The following is a 19,211-nucleotide window of genomic DNA, read 5'->3' on the forward strand; positions in this document are numbered from 1 at the left end:
GATTGTAGTAACAGCCTGAGTTTAAATCCCAGCTCAGAAATCTACCTGTCTATCTGGACTTGGTCCAATTTTTTTGCTTCTCTCTGCTACAGTTTCCTAATCTGTAAAACAGGACTAATCAGCAAAGTGAGGATTAAATATGTTAATCTATGTAAAGTTTAAACAAGGGTGTCTGGGTCGGACATGGTGGCTCATGCCTGTAATCCCAGCAGTTTGGGAGCCTGAGGCGGGTGGATCAAAAGGTCAAGAGATTGAGACCATCCTGGCCAACATGGTGAAACCCTGTCTCTACTAAAAATACAAAAATTAGCTGGGTGTGGTTGTGGGCACCTGTAGTTCCAGCTACTCAGGAGGTTGAGGCAGGAGAATTGCTTGAACCTGGGAGGTGGAGGTTGCAGTGAGCCAAGATTGCGCCACTGCACTCCTGCGACAGAGCGAGACTCTGTCTCAAAAAAAAAAAAAAAAAAAAGGACCTGGTTGGCATGATGATATTTTGAATACACTGGGTTAAAGAGAATATATTATTAATTTTGTAAGAATACCTGCCACATATGTGTTTACCTAATATATGTACCAGTTATATTAGCATTGTATACATATTACATAGTATACATATTATAATTTTATTCCAGTGGTGGATTGGGTATAGAATGTTTAAAAAAATAAACAACAGAACTATAAAGATAAGTAGACAAAAAAGTCTACAGAAATATTATCTGAAAAAGAAACAGAAGGATCTTCTAGAAATGTAACTGTTTAATCTTTTAATCAGTAAACAGATTAAGCAGGTTTTAAAGGTATTTAGAAATAAACTCTGATGCATCAATAATATCTATAATCATAAACTTAACTCACTGTTCAATGACTGATTGTCCAATTGCATTTTAAAAATCCAGCTAAACACTATTTAGAACATGGGGACATAAAACATAAGGACATAGTAAAGCATTAGTAAAAAGACATACCTGACAGATATTAACCAAAAGACATCTTGATGAAATATTAGTATTGGAATAGGTTTATGACCAAAAATATAAAAACAAAAGCAAACTACCCCAAAACATTATTAAGGAAAACTAAGTTCACCAAGAAGCTTTAATGATTTCTGTTTTGTATGTATGTGACAAAAGAGCCTTAAAAATATAAAGCAATAATTGATAGAATTACAGGAAGAAATGGACAAATCTACCATATAATGGAAGATTTCAATATTCATTCACTCATCTTATTCAACAACTATTTTTGAGTGTCTGCATGCTAGGGACTCTTCTGTTCACTGGGAATAAGACAAAAATCCTTACCTTTTTGAAGCCTACATTATAATGGAAGGAGAGAGAAAATATATACAAATACATAAATGTAGTAAAACCTTGTGAAAATATATCCAGGATATCATACATTCTAAAACTATAAAATGGATGTTTTGCTCCCATCCACCACTCTATCCTACATGTAGAACAGATAGGGAGGAGGAATAATGTTTTTGTTCCGAGGTTGGTGGATGGAATGGGGTACATAATAAAGAGGGCATCCAGGCAGCAAACTAGCACAAAATCCACAGGAGAAGTGGGGTTCGAATCCTGCTTGCTCAGTAATTGCCCCATTCAGTATTCCCAAACTGGGCCAATAAAATTAGCACTATCTAGCTAGGAATTTCCTGGAACCATTACTGCTTTCCTGATGTCCAGTCAACTACAGGCCCTGAATCAATCCCATCAATACTTAGGTTGGAGTGGACAATCACCGCCAGGTGGTGCCAAACTGTTAGGACCAGGATTGGTTTGCATAGTGAAGCAATATCTCCAGGACTGTGCACTCTCCTACTCATTTTATTAATTTCCCGCTGAAAAACAATAAAAATAAATCAAAGATGAAAGGTTGGAAAGGAAGACAAAGGACTTCATTATTTTACAAATGATACAATAGTGTATACAAAAATTCCAAAAGACAACTTACTAGAAGCAGTAAATTTGCCATAACATTGCTATGCAAAATTCAGCCACATTTCTATAAAAATCTAACAAGTACTCGGTAAAGATTTCTATAGCATAGCAAGCACAAAGAAAATTTAATGTAAAAAGAGATTCCATTTAAATAGCTCAAAAATAGAATACCTAAAATTAGTTTAATAAAGAATAATAAGGCCTGTACAGAAACTTTATGAAACGATATTAAAATACACTCAGATCTAAATAGGCTGTGTTCATGGAAAGGAAAACTCAGTTTTTTCAAAGTCAATCCTCCCCAAATTCATCAAGAGAGTTAATATAATCACAATTAAAATATCAATAGAAGTTTTGTGAAACATGACAGTTTCAACATAATTCTGAAATTTATGGAAAAGCAAGAATATTCACTCACGGCTTGCCTCAATTAAAAATGGAAACTTGGACAACCAAATACTGAAACTAATGATTAAGCCATAATAATTCAGATAGTGTTTTGGCATAGGGAAAAGCCAAATGACCAACTGAACGAAAGAGATAACCCAGAAACACCAAAGAATATATGGAAACTTGATACATAACAGATGGCAATGGTGATCAATGAGAAAAGTTTATACTGAGATTAAACAGATAAATTTCTATTTATAATAAATAAGTAGGGAAAAAAATCATTCTACCTTAGAGTAAAATCTCATGTAGATGGAAAGACGGAAGTAGAAAATCACCATTTGGCAATCATCATAGTAATAACTGATTCAGACAAAATTGCCAACCAATGCCAAAACCAGTGGGTTGAAATTTGGTAAACAACAAAGTAGTTACATCGTCTCAAACTACTTCTACTTAAATTGCTTTATTACAAAGAAGAACAAACAGTACTATTAGAGTGAATAAACCTTGACGACATCACCTTAACCAAGTAATCAAAGTAGACAATATCAAAATTGGAAAAAACTGATATTTTATTATTTCTGTTGTGTTGCGTGGAAGGGACACAACCTCATTTATGTTGTATTCCTGATAAAAAATGGATAACCTAAATCTAATCATGATGAAACATCCCATGAAGAAAACCCACATTCAAAGACCTCCTACAAAATAATTGGTCCAAACTGTTAAAAAATGCCAAGGTCAAGAAATATAAAAGATAGACTTAGGAACTGTTCCAGATTAAGGGAAACAAAAGGGACATGACAACTAAATGTAATATGGGATCCTGCATTGGATCCTGTACCGTGGGAAGAGGAGATGGAAGGGTAGAACAGGGTGGCTATAAAGGACATTTTATTAGGACTATTTTATTAGGACAACTGAAGAATTTTTAAAATAAACTATAGAATAGGTATAGTATTACATTGGTGTTAAACTTTCTAATTTTGATAATTGAATATTCCCATTCTTAGAAAACATATGCTCAAGTATTTAGGCAAAGAGATGTCATATCTGCAACTTATTCTCAAATGGTTCAGACAACAAAACACGCATAAAAAGAGGGATCAAGAAAGCAAATTTGGCAAGTGATAATAATTGAATCTGGTGAACGTGTACAGGAAGTTTTGCAATGTTCTTGAAACTTTCCTGTGCTTTACATTTTTTTTTAAATTAAAAGCTAAACAATAGCAAGGGAATGGTAAATAAAAAACTGAAAACAGTGGTTACCTCAGAAAGTTGGGGGAGGCCAGAGAGTGAGAAGAGGGGAGGAAAACATAGGTAAGTGCAACAGTGCTGGTTATATTCTAGTTTCTACAATAGAAGATGGAATTTTGAACATTCATTGTGTTATTTAGCTTTAACAATTATCTATGTGGTCAGCCCTCTGTATTCATGGGTTCTGCATCCCTGGAGTGAACTGATTGCAGATTGAAAAATATTTAAAAATATACAAACTAAGACAACAATAAAATAATACAAATTTTAAAACAATACATTGAAATGACTAATTACATCGTATTTAAATTGTACTGGTTACTATAAGTAATCTGAGATAATTTAAAGTATACAAGAGAATACGCACAGGTGAAATGCAAATACTATACCATTTTATATAAGGAACCCAAACATCCACAGATTTGGGTATCCCAGGGTGTTCTGGAATCAATTCCCTATGGATACTGAGGGCTTATTGTACATTATACATTATATATTTGTGTATGTATCAAATATTATATTTTAAAAGATAATAAAGGGATAAAAGGATAATGAGGCATGAGTCAAATATGTCTGATGAGCTGTATGAATGCATGAGCTGTATGCCCTTGAGTTATGTTTCTTTTTCTCTCTGAAGTTCTGGTTCATCACCTACAAAAAAAGGGAATAAAAAGATCTATTGTGTTGTTTTGTGTAAAATGTTTGGCAGCAAGTATTCATTAGATGGTAGCTGTTGTTATTTTCTCTGATAGGGCAAAGATAAAGGGAGAATACCTACAATGATAGGCTTGATAAAAGTGATGAAAGTTTGGAATGCTCTTCATTATCAATCGGTAAGGAAGTTACCTAGGGAGTAAAACTGAGCCAGTGTTGGGAATGAAATAGATAGAGCCAATGAGCTTTATATGTAGTTTTTTTCTCAGCTGCACGCCATAGTCTGGAAGTAAGACTTGGAAACAGAACCTCAGATATTTATATTGAAAGGTCTAGAGGAAGCTCAACAAAGCAGAAGGGGCCACAGAGAATGAGGCAAATGCAGCTGGTCAGGAGATTCTGCCTGGGCAGTAAGCTTTCTCTTATTTAAAATATTGGGAAAGGAGACACTATTTAGGGGAAGTCAAAGATATAAAGTGAGCTGATAATTTAGTAGATTAACTAGAGACTGTGTATGAAAGAATGCCTAACAGAATAATAGTTTTCCAGTACAAAATATGTGAATTCATTTCTAATTTATACAAGAAATTAAAAAAATTATTCTTTTTAAAATTTTGTATTTCCATAGGTTTCTGGAAAACAAGTGGTATTTGGTTACATGAGTAAGTTCTTTAGTGGTGATTTGTGAGATTTTGGTGCACCCATCACCCGAGCAGTATACACTGAACCAAATTTGTAGTCTTTTATCCCTCACCCCTCTCCCATGCTTTCTCCCAAGTCCCCAAAGTCCCTTGTATCATTCTTCTGTCTTTGTATCCTGGTAGCTTAGCTCTCACGTATGAGTGAGAACATACAATGTTTTCCATTCCTGAGTTACTTCACTTAGAATGATAGTCTCCAGTTCCATCCAGGTTGCTGTAAATGCCATTAATTCATTCCTTTATATGGCTGAGTAGTATTCCATTTTATATATATATATATAACAATTTCCTTGCCCAATCATTAATTGATGGGCATTTGGGCTGGTTCCATATTTTTGCAATTACAGTGTGGAGATTCCTTAAAGAACTAAAAGTAGAACTACCATTTGGTCCAGGAATCTCACTACTGTGTGTCTACCCAGAGAAAAGAAGTCACTATACAAAACTCATTCTTACATAATATACATACAACTAGCTTGTACAATTTTCCCTATAGTTTACCACTTTTTATGTACCAACATCCCTACACAAATTTTAAAAACTCAATTAAATATATATTGAGCAGCCACTTTGTTCAAGGACAGCTTCACTATAAGGTATATAATAAAATAACTGTTATAAGTCAATGATTGAGTGAAATTTTAATTTTTCAGTATCAATTGCTTTATAGGAATGAGCATATATACACAGCTCATTTAAGCCCACCATGCATGAAATCAAACTCAAAAAGTATGAAAACTAGAGCAAATTTAATGATGTTTATACATCGCCAAGAGTCAATTCAGTGAAAAAACTAAATAACATCAATTGTTTGGTATCCGAAACCTGAAATTTTTTCTATGTAAATAGTATACAGAGACAATCTATCTCTCTAAAATAATAGAAATATTGCCAAAGTACTACACTATACTAGCTGTTGGTATGTGGGAAATTCTTTTGGTTACTTGTTTCTGTGTTTAATTTCTTGAATATTAATTATTTCTATCTTACATCAACTATTTATCATTATCTTCTTTTTATATCAATATGGTACTTTAAGAGACAGGGTCTCACTATGTCACCCAGGCTGGGGTGGAGTGGTACAATCATAGCTCACTGTAACCTTCAACTCCTGGTTTCAAGCAATCCTCTTACCCCAGCCTCCCAAGTAGCTAGGCCACAGGTATGGGTCATTATGCCCAGCTAATTTTTTATTTTTATTTTTTGTAAAGACAGAGTCTTGTTATATTGCCCAGGCTGGTCTCAAACGCCTGGCCTCAAGCAATCCTTTGGCTCTGGCCTTCCAAAATGTTGAGATTATAGGTGTGAGCCAATGTACCCAGCCCAACATGATACATATTAATCAACACAATGTTATCTATCCTTTCTCCTTTCCTTGCTTCCTGTACTAAATGCAGACAGCTTCAGAGATGACGGCAGGTATTCAAGTAGAGGATTTTAAAAGAAATTCACTATAAAATTCTGGGAGTTACAGGTACAAGAATTAGTAAGCTAACCACTGTCTTGTTTTTACTCCAACAGCTTTGCTACAGTCACTGTGTTCTCCACAAATAGAACTATGTAGAGAAGTTATGACAACTAAAGTGAATTTCCTGAGAAATGTAATTTTGGAGAAATTGAAGGATTTAGGAAGAGATGATACAAACAGAGACATAGCAATGTTGCATTTGAACTGATGTAACAAACTGATTATGAAGAGGCATAGGGGAAGAAAAGGATATTCAGGGGAATAATAAAAAGTCATCCGTGACCAACTAAAAATCCCATGTTCAAAATAAAGAATGAAAATGCTACTGTTATTTTAATCACTATGTTTTAAAAAAGAAAGATAATGTCTTAATTCACTACCCATATTTCTGCCAAAATTATCTTTGAAAAAAATTTCTTAATAGAAAAAGAAAAGAAAAAGATAATGCCACAGGATTATTTAAAGAGAAATGGAGATTTCTGGTTTGACATGGTGAATTGAATAGATGTATCACTTCTATTCTCTCCTGAATGCCTATTAATATGACAATAGTAATATTTAAAATATATAGGCCTAAAAGAATCAAAATGACAGGAGAGAAGACACAGGGGGTCAGGAAACATCAACGTATTTTGGAGGATGGAAAGCTTGATTACTCAGGAGAATAGAGGAAGCTGAACCTGTTTCTTTAGAAGGAGGAAACAGAACCAAGCTGCAAAGGCTCTAGAATTGGGTTTTGCAGAAAGGGAGTGCAATGCCCAGGTCTGGAATTAAGAGAATCATTTGAAATCCTGTGTAAGAGGTGGTTAGACCCTGAAAAGCCTCAACATCCCCTTCCAAATTCTTAGGCTTGAGATTTATTCCTTATGGAACATGAATCACAAAGAATTTAGGCTTACAGACAACAGGAACAGAAAGACTCAAGAGGAGATATGGGACTAAAAATAGGTGGATTAAGTGGAATCTATATATTTATCAGAGAAACACACCCCCAAACCCTGCCAGCCCTCATTCCCTGTCCAGGTCCCCAAATACCCACAGCCAGGTACACACACATCCCAGGGACAAGACTGAGAAACTTTCAAGACAGAAACTGAATGACCCCTGAGAACATGCTACAGATTCAAAGACATTTTCAGGTATGTAAAGTCTCAAATAGGGAGAAAATCAGTAAAGAAGAAGCTAGGATTCTAGAAACATGGGCTTCAACAGAGAAGACAGCTGAGGAGATTTCCTAGGAAAATATCAAAAGAAAGTGCCAGAGTAACGAAGCATAAAATGGAATTACAAGGCAACCAGTCAAGATTGGAGAAGAGAATAAAGATTTCTGGAAATAAATTTAAAATGGAACTCAGATTCTCTGACAAGCACTGGACTATGTGAAATCATATTTAGAAGACAAGTGAATGAATAATTGACACAATTATTGACACCAGGGGAAAGGAAGGAAACATAATTATGTCACACTACTAGATTCAGCAATGAAATACATGTAGACAGTGAAACTAATGTAAATACAAAATAAAATTTAGCCAAATTTGTGATTAATTTATTTATGGTGGGAAGTTGGAGGTAAGGGAAACAGGGTGGCTGTGTAAGAGAACTACATCTTCATCTACCAATGTGAAAAGCCAATAGATTATGTAAAAGATGAACATATCAAGATATAGCAGTGTAAATGTATAGCTCTTACATATACAGATAAATGCCAAAAGACACAGGAAAAGGATTAGAAATTAGAGGGTAAGAGTGGATACAGGGACAGGTGGGCCATTTTTAAAATTATAACTCTGTTATAGCCTATTATTTTAATTACATTAGTGAAAATCATAACACTTGTGCTTATATTCTGTGTTTCTCAACAATTTTAACCCATAACTGCATTTGGTGAGTCGATGCATTTAAAAAATATTATTTTGAGGTTGGAATAAAGCAAACTTTGTGACTAAAAACAATTTACACAAAATGCTGTTTTGTTTTCAAACTGTTCATACCCTTGCTTGACCCTACTTTCAGAATTAGTTAAGAACATACTTCGCCATCTATCTGTAAAGAGAACGTTCACTTTTTTTCATTTCATGGCTGAGGACTTTACAATGTCTTCTTATTCCAGTCAAACCAGTTGAATGCATTCAATCCCCACTCTTTTCAATCTGGCTTTCAATGCCTGCTTCTCTCTCCTACTACCCTCAGTCTGCTTATTTAAACTTACTGTCCTTCACATTGCAACAGGCACCCTCTGCTCAAGTTAAATGAATCTCTGAGAACTCTGCATACAATGGGCCATGCCTACTTTCATCTTTTGGGTCAGGCTATTGAATATCTGGACCCATCTCCTCTGTACCTTGCCAAGGCCTTCCTGTCCTTCAAAATCTGCCAAAGGATTGGCAAAGACAATTCTTACCACAATTCTGAAATTTTATCATCTTTGAAACTTAGATTTTTATAATTAAAACTTGAAAGTGCTACTTGTAGAAAATGAAAAAAAATGAATGAAAGACATCCTTTATGACATTCTTTGGCAAAAGCAAAATTTAAACAAATGAACATTTGTCCAAATTCAAGAGACTTTGCTAAGTCTATTCAGCTGACGCCATACCAGTTATCGTCACAAACAATGTGATGGGCCGATGATTTTTTTCAGCATTGTGGCATTCCCCATTAAAGAGAGTCATCTCTTTAAAACACCCAGTCCCAACAACATGTACACGCCTGTAATCCCAACACTTTGGGAGGCCAAGGTGGGTGGATCGCTTTTAGCTCAGGAGTTCAAGACCAGCCTGGGCAACATAGCAAAACCTGTTTCTACAAAAAAGTGAAAAAAGAAAAAAATTAGCCAGGCACGGTGGCTCATGCCTGTAGTCCCAGCAACTTGTGAGGCCAAGGATGGAGAATAGCTTGAGTCTGAGAAGCAGAGGTTGCAGTGAACAGAGATTGTGCCACGGCACTCCAGCCTGGGTGACAGAGTGAGACCCTGTCTCACCAAAAAAAAGAAAAAAATTGGAACATGTATGCAAGCGGATCCAAAAGAAAAAATATGAAACAAACCTTAGTAAAACAACTGATAACCCCAAAATCAAGATGAAAGATATACTGTCAAATTTCTATTTATAAAAAAGCACAGTAAAAAATTTATACTCCCACCAACAGTGTAAATGCATTCCTTTTTCTCCACAGCCTCACCAGCATCTGTTTTTTGTTTTTGTTTGTTTGTTTATTTTTGACTTTTTAGTAATAGCCATTCTGACTAGTGTGAGATAGTGGTATCTCATTGTGGTTTTGATTTGCATTTCTCTAATGATCAATGATGTTGAGATTTTTTTCATACGAGCTTTTTTTTCATATGTTGGTTGCATGTATGTCTTCTTTAGAGAAGTGTCTGTTCATGTCCTTTGCCCACTTTTCAATGGGGTTATTTTTTTCTTGTAAATTTATTTAAGTTACTGTCTGGGCATGGTGGCTTGTGCCTGTAATCCCAGCACTTTGGGAGGCCGAGACAGGTAGATCACCTAAGGCCAGGAGTTCGAGACCAGCCTGGCCAACATGGTGAAACCCTGTCTCTACTAAAAATACAAAAAATCAGCTGGGCATGGTAGCAGGCACCTGTAATCCCAACTACTCAGGAGGCTGAGGCAGGAGAATTGCTTGAATTGGGGAGGGAGAGGCTGCAGTAAGCTGAGATCTTACCATTGCACTCCAGCTTGGGCAACAAGAGTGAAACTCTGTCTCAAAAAAAAAAAAAAAAAAAAAGTTGTTTAAGTTGCTTATAGATGCTGGATATTAGACCTTTGTCAGATGCATAGCTTGTAAAAATTTCCTCTCATTCCATATGTTGCCTGTTTATTCTGTTGATAATTTATTTTGAGGTGCAGAAGCTCTTTATTCTAATTAGATCCCATTTGTCAATTTTTGTTTTATTGCAATTGCTTTTGGCATATTCATCATGAAATCTTTGCCCGTGCCTATGTCCTAAATGGCATTGCCTAGGTTGTCTTCCAGGGTTTTTATAGTTTTAGGTTGTACATTTAAGTCTTTAATACATCTTGAGTTATTTTTTGTTTATGGTGTAAGGAAGGGGTACAGTTTCAATTTTCTGCATATGACTAGCCAGTTATTCCAGCACCATTTATGGAATAGGGAATCCTTTCCCCATTACTTGTTTTTATCAGTTTTGTCAAAGATCAGATAGTTTTAGGTGTGTAGTATTATTTCTGGATTCTCTATTCTGTTCCCTTGGTCTATGGGTCTGTTCTTGTACCAGTACCAACTGTTTTGGTTACTGTAGCCCTGGAGTGTAGTTTGAAGTTGGGTAGCATGATGCCTCCAGTTTTGTTCTTTCTGCTTCTGATTGTCTTGACTACAAGGGCTCTTTTTTGGTTCCATATGAACTTTTAAATGGTTTATACACTGTTGGTGGGAGTTGAACCATTGTGGAAGACAGTGTAGCAATTCCTCAAAGACCTAAAGACAGAAATGCCAGTGGACCCAGCAATCCCATTACTGGGTATATACCCAAAGGAATATAAATCATTCTACTATGAAGACAAATGCAGACCAGGCATGGTGGCTCACACCTATAATCCCAGCACTTCAGGAGTCCAAGGCGGGAGGATCACATGAGGTCAGGAGTTCAAGACCAGCCTGGCCAATATGGCAAAACCCTATCTCTACTAAAAATAGAAAAATTAGCAGGGTGTGATGGCGTGCCTGTAATTCCATCTACTTGGGAGGCAGAGACATGAGAATTGCCTGAACCCAGGAGGCGTAGGTTGCAGTGAGCTAATATAACCCCACTGCACTCCAGCCTGGGTGACAGAGGACAGAGTGAGACTCTGCCTCAAAAAAATAAGTAAATAAATGAAATAATAATAATAAAGACAAATGGACATGTATGTTCATTGCAGCACTATTCACAATAACAAAGATATGGAATTAATCTAAATGCCCATCAGTGATAGACTGGATAAAGAAAATATGGTATATATATACCATGGAATACTATGCAGCCATAAAAAGAAGGCGATCATGTCCTTTGCATGGACACGGATGGAACTGGAGGCCATTATTTTTAGCAAACTAATGCAGGAACAGAAAACCAAATACCATATATTCTTACTTATAAGTGGGAGCTAAACTATGAGAACACATGAGCACAAAGAGGGGAACAACACACACTGGGGCCTATCGGTGGAGGGTGGAAGGAGGGAGAGGATTCGGAAAATAATTAATGTGTACTAGGCTTAATACCTGGGTTATGAAATAATCTGTATAACAAACTCCCATGACACACATTTACCTATGTAATAAGCCTGAACATGTATCCCTGAACTTAAATAAAAGTGAAAATAAATAAATAAATAAATATTGCCGTCAAGGGGGCATTAGGTCTCTCTTGCTCATGTCTCCACAGCTAGCACAATACTTGGTACATAGCATAAACTCACCGCATATTTTATGGAAGAAGGAAGAAAGGAAGGAAGGAAATAAAAGAGAAGGAGGAAAGGCAGGAAAGGAGCAAGAGAGGAAAGAAAGGAAAAAGTGGAGAGGAGAGGAACGGAGAGGAGGGAAGGAGATAGGAGACAAAGAAAATGAAATAAAAGAGTAAAACAGAAAACTCACAGTCAGGAGTAGAAGACCAACAGTGATATGCCATGATTTCATGTTCGGGAGAACTCTTCCGTTAGCTTCACAGGTAACTTGATTGTCCTCTTTCTAAATCTACCTATTTAATTCATTTAACAAACATGTACAATCACAACAGTTTAAATACATTACAGACCTGCTTCATGGTTTACTTCCTAAAATTTTTCAAGCATTTAGTTCGTACACAAACGCTAAAAAGTATAAGGGAAAACAGAAAGAAATATAAATTCATGTACACAGGCTTATTCAAAGTTTAGCTTTTAGACTTGTTTACTTCAAAGTATCTCCATGTGTTGATACTGACCAAACAACTGGGTAGTTTGTTAACATAAAAATGTCATAATCTTAAGAAATAATAAAACCATTATTCTATTTAAGTCATTTTAAAAATTTCTTTGAATTGATTATTTACTGAATAGTGAAATTATAATCATACATAGTAATGAAAAAAAGTAACAATAATGTAATAAAATGTAAAATAAACTCAAAGCTGGTAATTATCTTGCTAATTTAACTAAATCCAATTAGAATGAATTTGGGTGACCTAAATGATCTAGTTTGACTGACTAGATTTTCTCTTAATAGTTAATTTTTTTCTTTGTACTTGATAAACTTAGTACAAAGGTACTCATTTATAATTTAAAGTGACCTATTTATCATGATTTTCCAGTAACACTAATTCCTTCAGAACAAATATTTCCTCAAAATCTTGTACTTTACTGATAAACTATTTTATTCACTTGATAAACATTTTCTTTTGTGTATTTTTGTGTGGGACAGCTCTTTATAAACCCCTCGAATTATTCATTTATTTATCTTACAAGTGGAATCATAACTTTTGCTGCTGTTTTATTTGCTATGGAAAGAATACAGTGTTTTACTACAAAAGCACACCAGGAAGCCCTTTAATTCTGGTACTTCTTACGCTTGAGTTATAAAAACAGGCTGGGATTATGGAGGAAAAAGATTAGAAAGCAGTGTTTATCATTTTATCCAAAACTATACCCCAAACTAGCTACAAAAGTAAGTCTTTTTAAAAACATCACACTGAGAACTATGATTTTAAACCCCTTCATTTAACTTTGTTTTGCCTTTGAAGGGTAAAAACTCCTTGAACTTTAAATAGCTTTTAAATGTTGACTCTACTCTCTCATTGAGTTTTTCAAGTCCACAAGTCACTATTTGTTTGATCCCAAATAGCATTTGCAGGATAGGCCCCTCACTAACTATGCACATGTACTTGCCAACCGCCATTTCTAGAGCTAATTGTGGTACTAGTGACCAAAGGGTAAAGTCATAATAACCCCAGTGGGTAGAACAAAGGCTAAAAGAGCAAAACTCTGTTTCTTTCCTAGTCCATTTTTCTCATGTTGAATTCTTAAATATACTAAAAACAGAAGGGGAAGGAGAGGTGACGGGTAGGGGAATTTATTTTATTCTTGGCCTTAAAAATAGGGCAAATGTGTATATCAAATCTCTTAGGAAGCCTATGTTATTAGATATTAATGTAATGATAATAAAATGAAAAAAACGTATTCAGGTATACATTAAAATAAATTTCAAAAACGTTTGGCCTACATTAGTGGTTCTCAGCCCTGGCACTGATTAGAATCACCAGGAAAGCTTTTAAGTAACACAAAATGTCTGTGCCCAGTCCCCTTGAGTTTCTGACTTCATTGTCCTGTGGTGGAACCTAAGCATGGGCATTTTAAAAATCACTAAGATGATTTTAATATGCAGCTGCAGCTGAGAACCACAGGTCCAAATCTTGCTAAATAAATACTTGGGCAGATTTTTAACCAGAGCAATTGTTTGCCTCAGCACCAACAAACCTTTGCCAAGGGCCTACACAGTCCAGCCACTGTGGTAGGCTCTGAGGATACAAAAATATTTGAAAATGAAAGACTTCATAATACACTTGCAATTCAAATTTCTAAAAAAGTAATATTTTTTAAAATCTTCCTTTTTTACTATAATAGAAATATACACTAACATATTTCTGATGAAGTGAACTATTTTAAAATACCACACTTGATTTGAAAATAAACCATAATTTGAAACATAAGGACATAAATGGCAATAACAAACAAAATATTTACTAATAAAAAATGAGGACTAATGGCTCTAGGATTTAGATCAACACTAGAATGGTGAGCTCAAAGCAGATAGCCAAAATCATCATTTTCCAGATTCATACACAATCACTTTTAATGAAAATCCTAAGAGTAACAGTGGTCATCACTTAACTCTGATAAACCAGAGACTTTCCACAACACAGAGAGATGGAAATAACAAACACTGGAAAAAAGAAAGGAAGAAAATGCGAAGAAATTAGCTCAAGCTATTGCTAGTCAGAAAGAAGAGGCTGCTTACCATGAGAAATGAAGTGGTGAGATGATTCTAAACAACTAAAATTTAAAAAGCCAAAAAATTCTTCAGCATCCTCAGCCAGAAACTTTATGTGGTTTTATTTATCTTGACATGTGAATTCTAAAGAATCATAATGGCTGTTAGGTTCAAGTCCTAGCTGAAGTCTGAGGGGAGTGGGTGGATGGGGAGCAGGGAGTTAGAAGAATACTCAAGAGACAGTAGGCAGATGAGACATGGTTTTATTCAGCAGCTCATCCACATGGTCAGTGCTGCATTTATGCACCTCACAAACAATAGTGGCTCCAAGCCAGGTGATGAGCCCCTATGTATGTCTACATAGCTGTGCTTACATTATACATGGGACTGTGTACCTGCACTCCAATCCTGCTGTGTCATACAGGAGGTTTACCTTGGCCTATCCTCGACCAAAGCACATCCATTACCTCACAATAGTACATATTCAACTGTGAAAATAAAAACATCCTCCAAAGGTAACTAAAATTATCAGTAGATTATTAATAAACCAACTAAAAGCTCAAAGAATTAGAGTTCCCAATTGAATAAATCCAAAGATTTGAACCATAACAGGCCATGTTTACAAAAACCAAGAAATTGGCCTTAAAAAAAAAAAAACTTTCTTTTGACAGGTCTGGCAAAAAAAAACAAAACAAAAACAAAACAAAAAAAAAAAGAGAAAAAAAAACATAAACAATATCTTGCACCCTCATTGGATATCCAAATAATAAGTATTAGTATTAGCATTACAATCAGGAGTCACATATATTGGTCTGATTCCAAAGTTAGTGCTAATAATTATGTTTCCTGAGGAAAATCTGGAAGGTACATAACACCTATTGAAAGATACTGATTTAAAATGCATAGTTTCCTCAGATTTAAAATGAATCTCTATTCAAAGTCTATCTGGAAAGAAAGACATTGTTTGAGGGAAACATGTAACATTTATTTGCTAGTCTTCTTGTACTTGTTTCCTTGAGAATGTCAATGCTTTTTCAATTATGAATTGTTTAAAGGAGTTCTTAGATATCCTTGGAATAGCCCACTATGCCTGTATAAGGTCTGGTCACTACCATCAACACTACCAATAATATTAACAATGATGGCAGTGATTGTGATAATTCCTGGGTCCCTATTATATGCCAGGTCCTTAATGTAGATTAAGCATGTTGTATATCGTCTCATTTAATCTTCACAATTAACTCATTTATTCATAGTTTAAGAATGAGAGGACTGAGACTAAGCAAGACTTTTAAATCTGCCAAAGATCACAAAATTAAGAAGTGGCAGAACTAAAACCAAAGTTTCTTAGTCTTCTGTTTCTTTTTTTCCAATGTGGAAATCTAATACATTTCAAAAATACATGCTTACTATAGGAAAATTCTAAAATACAGAAAATTTGAAAAGGATTAAAAGTTTGACTCTGAAAGATAACTGGGAGCCGGGCGCGGTGGCTCAAGCCTGTAATCCCAGCACTTTGGGAGCCCGAGACGGGCGGATCACGAGGTCAGGAGATCGAGACCATCCTGGCTAACGTGGTGAAACCCCGTCTCTACTAAAATACAAAAAAAAAAAAACTAGCCGGGCGAGGTGGCAGGCGCCTGTAGTCCCAGCTACTCCGGAGGCTGAGGCGAGAGAATGGCGTAAACCCAGGAGGCGGAGCTTGCAGTGAACTGAGTTCCGGCCACTGAACTCCAGCCCGGGCGACAGAGCGAGACTCCGTCTCAAAAAAACAAAAAAGAAAGAAAGAAAGATAACTGGGAAATAATTTTCAGTATATTTTCCTCTTATTTTTATTTTTGCTGTGCTTTTTTCACCAGTGCCTGTGCTCCTAAATACGAAGCTCTGCCAACCCCCCAATGCTTTCATTTGTATGTACTCAAAATGCATCCTTTGGGAAATTCTAGTCATTCTTTGTCCATTCTGGTCATACGTATGCTTCAGTTAGAAGCACATACAAATGCACGGTGAGTGAGCACCTGCTGTTCTTCTTTCCTACCTTCCCCATGGTTATCATTTCCTCTATCCTGTCTATTCCTAATCAATAACTGGCAAAGGGAATGAAGCAAAAATCCAGATGACCAGATAAGCCTAGGATTTTTTGAAGACACACCAAAGTAACATAATGAGTCACTGGGAAGCAGTGTCTCTGGTCTCAGCACAGAGATCAAAGTTGTCATCAACCCAGGTCTCTTGAGAATGGATAGTGGGCACGTTGGTATCTTCAAAGTTCAACAGTAATCTAATGACATATGCTCTAATTTCTAATAAACACACACACACACACACACACACACACACACACACACACACACACACACATAGCTTATAACTGTCTCCCTAGTGATTTTCTTCTTGAGCCAATATTTCTGGGACACAAATTTCAGAAAGTGTAGATTGCTGTGACTTCTTTGAAAGGCATTTTGGAAATAACTATTGGAGTCTAAAATACACTTACTCTTTAATTTGCAGGTTTTTTCTAGAAATGTATTCTTCTGACCTACTCAGATAAGTGCACAAAAAGTAGAAAAGTACAAGGATATTGGTAGAGCACCGTTTATAATTGAGAGGAATTAGAAATCACTGATACATCCATCGATGAGGGATTTGTAGGTGCCTGCCCTGTGGAATTTTCATTCTTGTGGATGTTTAACTTACCCTGCAGTTGCTCCTGCAGTTGCTGTCTTCATTGAAAATACACTCTGAGTTTGCGTTCTGGAACTGCTCCATTCCTACCACAAATGGTATCACTGAAAGATCGTAAAATTTGCTTTTTTTATGCCAGTACAGCAAGAACAACTAAATGGAGGCATTATTCCGTTTGTTTAAATGTTCCAAGAGTAACATAAAATTAATCTACCTAAAATTTTTTTCTACTGAAACCCTTAAAATATATATATATTTTTTTCTCCCCAAAGTGACGAGGAATTCACGTTCTCTGTTTGCTTTCCAGATTCTCTTGTGATGACAGTGGTAGCTGAGTATCCAGATTAGATTTTAAAACCAGAGTCACTATTGGGATCCTTTCAGAATTCCCATGACTCTCAAAAATTGTGGAAGGATGAAAAAAAAAGAGGGAAATTTCTTCCTGGCCACTTTCCCCAGGCAGTAGTCCAAGAACAAGAATTATAATGTGTTTTATATCCTGAAAGTCAACTATTTCAAAATGTGAGAAAAATGTATCTTTGGAAAGGAATTAAGCAACAACTATTGTTCATCTTTGCTTGGAGATTACAACCAGCCATTGTGTTATTTTCTAGAAATTGTCTACCTTTTTTCACAAATGCAACTACTTTGTGAAAAATTCGGTAGAACTCAATGTTTAGATTATAGGTTTAACTTATATAAGTATCATTTTATTATTTGCATAAAGTAACAGCATACAGTTTCCATGAGGATCATGTCAAAAATTTTAACAAAGGATACAGAATATCCTTTTGTAGATGAGTACATTAACCGTATGCAAATTAGACTGCCAGGGTTTAAAAACAATTGGTCTTAAACAGTCTCTAAAATCTTAAATACAGATTTGACTAGGGCCCCTGTGCCTGTACAAGTCCCCTGTACTATATTTGCAGAGAAAAATCAAAGTCCCTGATGGAGAACTAGGACGGCACACAAAAATTTAGATAAATACCAAAAGCAAGAGCAAAGATGGTTTGGGTACTTCAAAATAAAATACTAGATCTAAATTTCTCCACATAAAACTCTTGAGCTGGAAAATATGATTACATCATAAATAGCCTAAAATATGACCCAATGCCAACCTGTAGTTATAATAATCTTTCTTGCTGAAATGTTGGTTTCCTTATAATGCAAAAAAAAAATCAAGAGAAAAAAATTACATCTGTTATAAATTTCTAAATCAAGCCATTTGACAGGGCAAAAGGAAACTTCAACATAACCAAATTTGCTGTATTATCACAAATTCAGAATTAGTGCTGTCATAGAATCTTAAGACTGGAAGAGATCCTTAAGTTTATCTAGTTGAACATCCAACATTCTATAACATTCTTACCAATTCCTAAGTATATATTCATTGAGCACATATCATGTACCAAGCCTATGGTAGGTGATTTCTACCCTATTCTTAAGAAAACATCTAAAAGAAAAAATTCTCCACCTCCCAGAGCAGCCATTCTTCACTGGACAGCTCTAGCAATTATCCCTGAACTGACAGCAGTTTATCTTCTCTTTCTAGAATCTTCTGACACTGTTCTGAATACATTCACCATTGACATCTCTATTGTAAAATTCAATGTCCCATCTTTAATTTCCTATTGTTTAAACCAGAGTTCTCCAACGCTCTTGGGTCCGGACTGGGTACTGGTCCATGGCCTATTAGGAACCGGATTGCACAGCAGGAGGTAGGTGGCAGGCAAGGGAGCATGACCGCCTGAGCTCCATCTCGTCAGATCAGCCGAGGCATTAGATTTTCATAGGAGCGCAAATCCTATTGTGAACTACACATGTGAGGGATCTAGGTTGCACATTCCTTATGAGAATCCATCGAATACCTGATGATCTGAGGCGGAATAGTTTCATCACGAAGCCATTCCCCTGATCCATGGAAAAATTGTCTTCCACAAAACCAGTCGCTGGTGCTGAAAAGGCTGGAGACCACTGGCTTAAACTATGTAGAACATTTGACACTAATAACCACACCTTTCTTTAAACTTCTGGTCTAATTTCATTTCTTCTTTCCAAATTAGATCAGATACCCTAATTAGAAGTTATTATAGAATGCTACATTTTTCCCACGGAACA

Source organism: Rhinopithecus bieti, unplaced genomic scaffold (genome assembly GCF_001698545.2).
Source record: "Rhinopithecus bieti isolate Rb0 unplaced genomic scaffold, ASM169854v2 scaffold_35322, whole genome shotgun sequence".
Taxonomy (NCBI): domain Eukaryota; kingdom Metazoa; phylum Chordata; class Mammalia; order Primates; family Cercopithecidae; genus Rhinopithecus; species Rhinopithecus bieti.